Raw genomic sequence first — 7,610 nt, forward strand, 5'->3', positions numbered from 1 at the left:
CCTGTGATTTCCTTGCTCAATAAATAGGAAGCAGCTTTAAGGAGCTTTTGAGAAAAAGGACAGGAGTGGGAAAAAGATGACCCTTGTTATGGAGTGGTAGAAAGTTTAGCAACATTGTGTTTTTTTGCAATGCAATCATTTTTGCAATGACATGGAAAACAAAAATAAACCTAATGAACCAGTGGGTGTGGTCAATGAGATTTCCAAGCAAAATGCCAAAGTGCCAACTGAGTTATTTTAGCCATATAAAAGTAGCCACGCAGTGTTAAAGAAAATTTAAGGGAAATAAAAAGGATCCAGGACTTGCTGGATTTGAAAATAAAATTAGCTGTCATCTCCATCCTCTTATAGCAGAAAATCCACAAAAACAAAAATGGCCTCAAGGTGAAGATCAAATCCAGGGTGCTAAAATGAATACATCTCAGGGTAAATATGAAGCCAAAGCTGTGACCAGAAAACTCTTTCTTAGGACCTTAGATAGATCAAAACTGACATGTCACAGACTTTCAAATAGATAAATGGACTCCTAAGTATCTTAAGGGCATTCCTTGAAGATTTTCTCTGGTCAACAAATCTAAGTCTCTTAAGGATGTTGTCTCATAGCAACCTCAGAGACATCCCAAGGTAAAAAAAAAAAGGGCTCATCTCTGGGCTTCCCTGGTGGCGCAGTGGTTGAGAGTCCGCCTGCCGATGCAGGAGACACGGGTTCGTGCCCCGGTCCGGGAAGATCCCACATGCTGCGGAGCAGCTGGGCCCGTGAGCCATGGCCGCTGAGCCTGCGCGTCCGGAGCCTGTGCTCCACAATGGGAGAGGCCGCAACAGTGAGAGGCCCACGTACCGGAAAAAAATAAAAAATAAAAAAAAATAAAAAAATAAAAAGGGCTCATCTCAAAGAGATTTGTGGGTGTGGAGTTTAACTGATGAAATGTGTTTTGTTAATATACAAGAAACCCACAGAATTTTAAAAAAACTGTAGCATCTTAAATTGAAAGAGATGGTACAAAATGAACAGAAGGCTTTGAATCTCTAAAAAGTTTTGGGCACCAAGCAATCAGCCTACTTAGTTGAAAACATGGAAGACTTTGTATAGAAATGAAGAATAACTCATCAGATGGAACTAAGAGCCCAGAAGGCAAAACCAGTTGTCCTGGAGGATGATCCTAGGTAGTAGGACTGAGTCCTAACTCAGGAACTGATAATGTGTACTTGGCTGGATTTTTTAAACTGACTATTGTGTGCCTTTCATTCTTCCTCTTTTTGAATGGGAAGACTGTAGTAATTATTCTATGTTTGTCTCACCTGGGTGTGGTTGGAGAGGATGAATAACTTGTGCCTTTAGTTCACAGATTTTTAGAACAAGAAGAACTATACTCAAAGAATTGCACCAGAGAAGCCCCACTGTCACCTGGACATAATTTAGTTCACAAGATCTTAGATTTTGAATTGATGCCTCAATGGGATGAAAGTTTGAAAGTCTTGGGGGAAGGGATGACTGAATGCTTGTGAAAGTGGATGTGAATTTTGTGGCCAGAGACAGGCTATCGCAGATTTTATTTTCCAAAGATGACTACAAAAGTATCCCATACCTTACATACACTTCTATCATGTAACCTTGCTAATGTTCTATTAAGAGATGGAGCCTAATTCCCTTTCTTTGGATCTAGGTGGGCTTGTGACTGTTTTAGCCAATAGGGTAAAATAGAAATAATGATGTGTGTCTTCCAAGAGTGGATCATTAAACTAATACAGTTTTGACCTTGTTCTCTGGGACACAATGTTAGAAGTCCAACTACCTGAGGCCACTGTGAGAAATCCCAGGCCATAGGGAGAGACCTTATGTAGATGTTCCGGTTGACAGCTCCAGTGAGGTTACAGATGACACCCAATATCAATGGCTAAATATGTGAGTGAAGATGTCTCCAGATGATTCCAGGCCCCAGCCATTGGGTCACATCCAGCCATTGAGACATCCAAGCCCAGGTGTCAACACCATGAAAGGGAGATAAGCCAAATACACAGTGCTCTGTATGAATTCCTGACTCACATAATCCATAAATACAGTTTTAAAATTTAAGCCATTTAGCTTTCAAGTAATATGTTACACAACAATAGAAACTGGAACATATGGACATGGGCACTTTCAAAATTTTATCACTTATGTTGTTGCTTAAGTACACCCCTTTGCCAGCATCAATAGAACAGAAAAATTGAAAAATTATATAAATCCTATCCACAAACTAAAAGAAGGGAGAAGATAAAATTCTGTAAAATAACGAGAGTGTGGATTGTTATTTCTGGATATATATGTATTTATTAGATAATGAAAATTAGAAGACAGTAAGTTATCCGGAGAATTAAGAAGAGTGAAATATTAACCTACACAGAGTTGACTCCTGAATGCTGGCACCTTAGGGGGTATAATTTTCCTTTATGTCTTCAATAGTTTTCCCCAAATTAAAAACTGTCAAAAAGACTTCCACTTCTGGCAAAGATGGAGTAAGAAACACCAGAATTAGCAAAATTAATTCTAGACTAGTTAATTCTACAGCTCTGGTGCTGCCTAATAAATCTTAAAAACAAGACTAAAAAGGATCAAAGTATTTCCAAGTAACTAACCTTCATCCCAGAAAAAAGATCAAGTATATTTATAAGAATACATAAATAAATATTCAGCCAGCACTCAACAAGGTACAATTCAAAATGTCTGGCATCCAACCAAAAACTAATAGACATTAGAAGAAGTAGGAAAATATGACCCATAATGAGGAAAAAGATCAGTCAGTTGAAACCAATCCAGAACAGACACAGATGTTAGACTAGCAGAAAAGGCCTTAAAACAGTTCTTATAACTTACTTCCATATGTTCAGAAAGTTAAGTAGAGACATGGGAGATATTAAAAAGACTCAAATAAAACTTCTACAGTTGAAAACTATGATGTCTGAGATAAAAAATATACTGGCTAGAATTAACTGTGTATTAGAAATTGCGGAAGAAAAGAATAGTAAACATAAAGACATAAAAATAGACACTACCCCAAATGAAACACATAGAGAAAAAATAATTTTGTAAAATGAACTGTGAAACAATATCCGCTGTGCATTTAACTGCAGATCCTGCAGGAGGAAGATGGAAAAAAAAATATTTGGAAAAAAGCCAATTTTTTTCTAAATTTGATAAAAACTAATACAAGTAGTTCAATAAACCCCAATCACAATAAACATGAAGAAATGTAAATCAAGGCACATTGTGCTCAAATTGCTTAAAATTAGGGCTAAGAGAAAATCTTAAACGCAACCTGGAGGTGAGGGCTGGAGAGATATCTTACATACAAAGAAACAAAGGCAAGGATGATAGAATATTTCTCATCAGAATCAATAAAAGTGAGAAGAGAGTGAAGTAACATCTTTAAAATAGTGAAAGAAAAAAAAAAACACCACCAGAATTCTATACCCAGGGAAACTATCTTTCGAAAACAAAGTTAAAAATAAGACTTTTGGGCTTCCCTCGTGGCGCAGTGGTCAAGAGTCCGCCTGCCGATGCAGGGGACACGGGTTTGTGCCCCGGTCCAGGAAGATCCCACATGTTGCAGAGCAGCTGGGCCCGTGAGCCATGGCCACTGAGCCTGTGCATCTGGAGCCTGTGCTCCACAATGGGAGAGGCCACAGCAGTGAAAGGCCCGCGTACCACAAAAAAAAAAAAAAAAAAAGACTTTTTCAGAAATACAAAGCTAGAAGAATGTAGCATCAACAGATTCATACCACAAGAAATGTTAAAGAAAGTCCTTCAGGCAAATGGAAAAATAATACCAGATGGAAATCTTGATCTCTAAAGAAAAAAAACAAAAAGAAGAGCACTAGAAATGGTAACTAAATAGGTAAAAGTTAAATATAAAAAAAATTCTATCTGATTATTTAAATTTGTTTGGGAGACAATTGACTGTTTAAATCAAAGTCATAACAATGTTTTAAAATTTATAATGTGTATAAAAGTGAAATGTATGACAAAATTAGCCCGAAGAATGGGAGAGGAGAAATGTAAGTACAGTTGACCCTTGAACAACACACATGTGAACTGTGCGGGTCTACTTATATGTGGATTTTTTTTCAGTAGTAAATAGTACAGTACTACATGATCCAAGGTTGGTTGAATCCACAGGTATGGAACCCTGGATATGGAGGAACTGTAGATATGAAGGAACTGCATATAAGGTGGCCCAAATATAAATTACACATGTACTTTTCACTGTGCAGAGCGTTGGTGCCCTACCTCCCACATTGTTCAAAGGTCAAATGTCTACTACCTTAAACTTCTTGTTCTATAAGTGATGTTTTATAAACTCACTTGAAGGTAGGTAGACTGTGATTAGCCAAAGGTACATATTATGAAGTCTAAGGCAAGCACAAAAATAATGAAACAATGATGACTAACGGCTAATAAGCAAAAATGAGATATGTGTACCCAATAATAAGCTGCCCACAAGAAACACACTTTAAGTATACAACACAAAAAGGTTAAAAGTAAAGGCATGAAAAATATATAACATTAATCTACACTAATTAATGTTATCAATGCTTGCACTAATCAAAGGAAAGTTGTTGTGGTTATATCAGTATTAGAAAAAGTAAATGTAAGGAGGAGATTGGTTCAAGATGGCATAGTAGAAGGATATGCACTCACTCTCTCTTGTGAGAGCACCAGAATCACAACTAACTGTTGAACAATCATAGTCAGGAAGACACTGGAACTCATCAAAAAAGATACCCCACATCAGAAGACAAAGGAGAAGCCGCAATGAGATGGTATGAGGGAGGCAATCACAATAAAATCAAATCCCATAAATGCTGGGTGGGTGACTCACAAACTGGAGAACACAGAAGTCCACCCACTGTAGTGAAGGTTCTGAGCCAAAAGTGAGGCTTCCCAACCTGGAGTTTCAGCAATGGGAGGTGGAAATCCCAGACAATCAGACTTTGAAGGCTAGCGGGATCTGATTGCAGGACTCTGACAGGACTGGGGGAAACAGAGACTCCACTCTTGGAGGGCACAAAGTAGTGTGTGCATCAGGACCCAGGGGGAAGGAGCAGTGACCCCATAGGAGACTGAAGCAGACCTACCTGCTAGTGTTAGAGGGTCTCCTGCAGAGGGGGGTGATGGGTGTGGCTCACCACTGGAAAGGGGAAACTGGTAACAGAAGTTCTGGTAAGTGCTCCTTGGCATGAGCCCTCCCGGAGTCTGCCATTAGCTCCACCAAAGAGCCTGTAGCCTCCAGTGCTCAAGCCAAAACCCAACAGCACCACCCATCAGCTGACAAGCAGATTAAAGTTTTACTGAGCTCTGCCCACCAAAACAACACCCAGCTCTACCCACCACCAGTCCCTCCCATCAGGAAGCTTGCACAAGCCTCTTAGATAGCCTCATCCACCAGAGGGCAGACAGCAGAAGCAAGAAGAATTACAATCCTGCAGCCTGTGGAAACAAAACCACATTCACAGAAAGACAGATAAAATGTAAAGGCAGAGGACTATGTACCAGATAAAGGAACAAGATAAAACCTCAGAAAAACAATTAAATGAAGTGGAGATAGGCAACCGTCCAGAAAAAGAAATCAGAATATTGATCGTGAAGATGATGATAGTGAAGATGACCCAGAATCTCGGAAAAAGAATGGAGGCAAAGATCCAGAAGATGCAAGAAATGTTTAACAAAGACCTAGAAGAATTAAAGAACAAACAAACAGAGATGAACAATACAATAACTGAAATGAAAAATACACTAGAAGGAAACAACAGCAGAATAACTGAGGCAAAAGAACGGATAAGTGACCCGGAAGACAGAATGGTGGAATTCACTGCTTCCAAACAGAATAAAGAAAAAAGAATGAAAAGAAATGAAGACAGCCTAAGAGACCTCTGGGACAACATTCAATGCACCAACACTTGCATTATAGGGGTCCCAGAAAGAGAAGAAAGAGAGAAAGGACCTGAGAAAATATTTGAAGAGATTATAGTCAAAAACTTACCTAACATGGAAAAGGAAATAGCCACCTAAGTCCAGGAAGTGCAGAGAATCCCAGGCAGGATAAACCCAAGGAGAAACACGCTGAGACACATAGTAATCAAATTGACAAAAATTAAAGACAAAGAAAAATTATTGAAAACAACAAGGGAAAAAAAACAAGTAACATACAAGGGAACTCCCGTAAGGTTAACAGCTGATTTCTTAGCAGAAACTCTACAAGCCAGAAGGGAGTGGCACAATATATTTAAAGTGATGAAAGGGAAGAATCTACAACCAAGATTACTCTACCCAACAAGGATCTCATTCAGATTCAATGGAGAAATCAAAAGCTTTACAGACAAGAAAAAGCTAAGAGAATTCAGCACCACCAAACCAGCTCTACAACAAATACTAAAGGAACTTTTCTAAGTGGGTAACAAAAGAGAACAAAAGGACCTACAAAAACAAACCCAGAACAATTAAGAAAATGGTCATAGGAACATACATATTGATAATTACCTTAAATGTGAATGGATTAAATGCTCCAACCAAAAGACACAGGCTTGCTGAATGGATACAAAAACAAGACCTGTATATATGCTATCTACAAGAAACCCACTTCAGACCTAGGGACACATGCAGACTGAAAGTGAGGGGATGGAAAAAGATATTCCATGCAAATGGAAATAAAAAAAAGCTGGAGTAGCAAGACTCATATCATACAAAATAGAATTTAAGGTAAAGAATATTACAAGAGAGAAGGAAGGACACTACATAATGATCAAGTGATCAATCCAAGAAGAAGATATAACAATTATAAATATATATGCACCCCAAATAGGAGCAAATCAATACATAAGGCAAATGCTAACAGCTATAAAAAAGGAAATCGACAGTAACACAATAATAGTGGGAGACTTTAACACCTCACTTACACCAATGGACAGATCATCCAGACAGAATATTAATAAGGAAACACTAACTTTAAATGACACAACAGACCAGATAGATTTAATTGATATTTATAAGACATTCCATCCAAAAACAAAAGATTACGCTTTCTTCTCAAGGGCACATGGAACATTCTCCAGGATAGATCACATCTTGGGTCACAAATCAAGCCTTGGTAAACTTAAGAAAATTGAAATCATATTAAGCAACTTTTCCGACCATAACCCTATGAGATTAGAAATAAATTACAGGGAAAAAAATGTAAAAAACACAAACACATGGAAGCTAAACAATACATTACTAAATAACCAAGAGATCACTGAAACAATCAAAGAGGAAATCAAAAAATACCTAGAGACAAATGACAACAAAAACACAATGATCCAAAACCTATGGGATGCAGCAAAAGCAGTTCTAAGAGGGAAGTTTATAGCAATACAATCCTACCTCAAGAAACAAGAAAAACACCAAATAAACAATCTAATCTTATATCTAAAGGAACTAGAGAAAGAAGAACAAACAAAACCCAAAGTTAGTAGAAGGAAAGAAATCATAAAGATCAGAGCAGAAATAAATGAAATAGAAACAAAGAAAACAATCGAAAGATCAATAAAACTAAAAGCTGGTTCTTTGAGAAGATAAACAAAATTGATAAATCTGT

The sequence above is a fragment of the Lipotes vexillifer genome, unplaced genomic scaffold (genome assembly GCF_000442215.2).
Source record: "Lipotes vexillifer unplaced genomic scaffold, Lipotes_vexillifer_v1.1 scaffold785, whole genome shotgun sequence".
In the NCBI taxonomy this organism is placed as follows: Eukaryota; Metazoa; Chordata; class Mammalia; order Artiodactyla; family Lipotidae; genus Lipotes; species Lipotes vexillifer.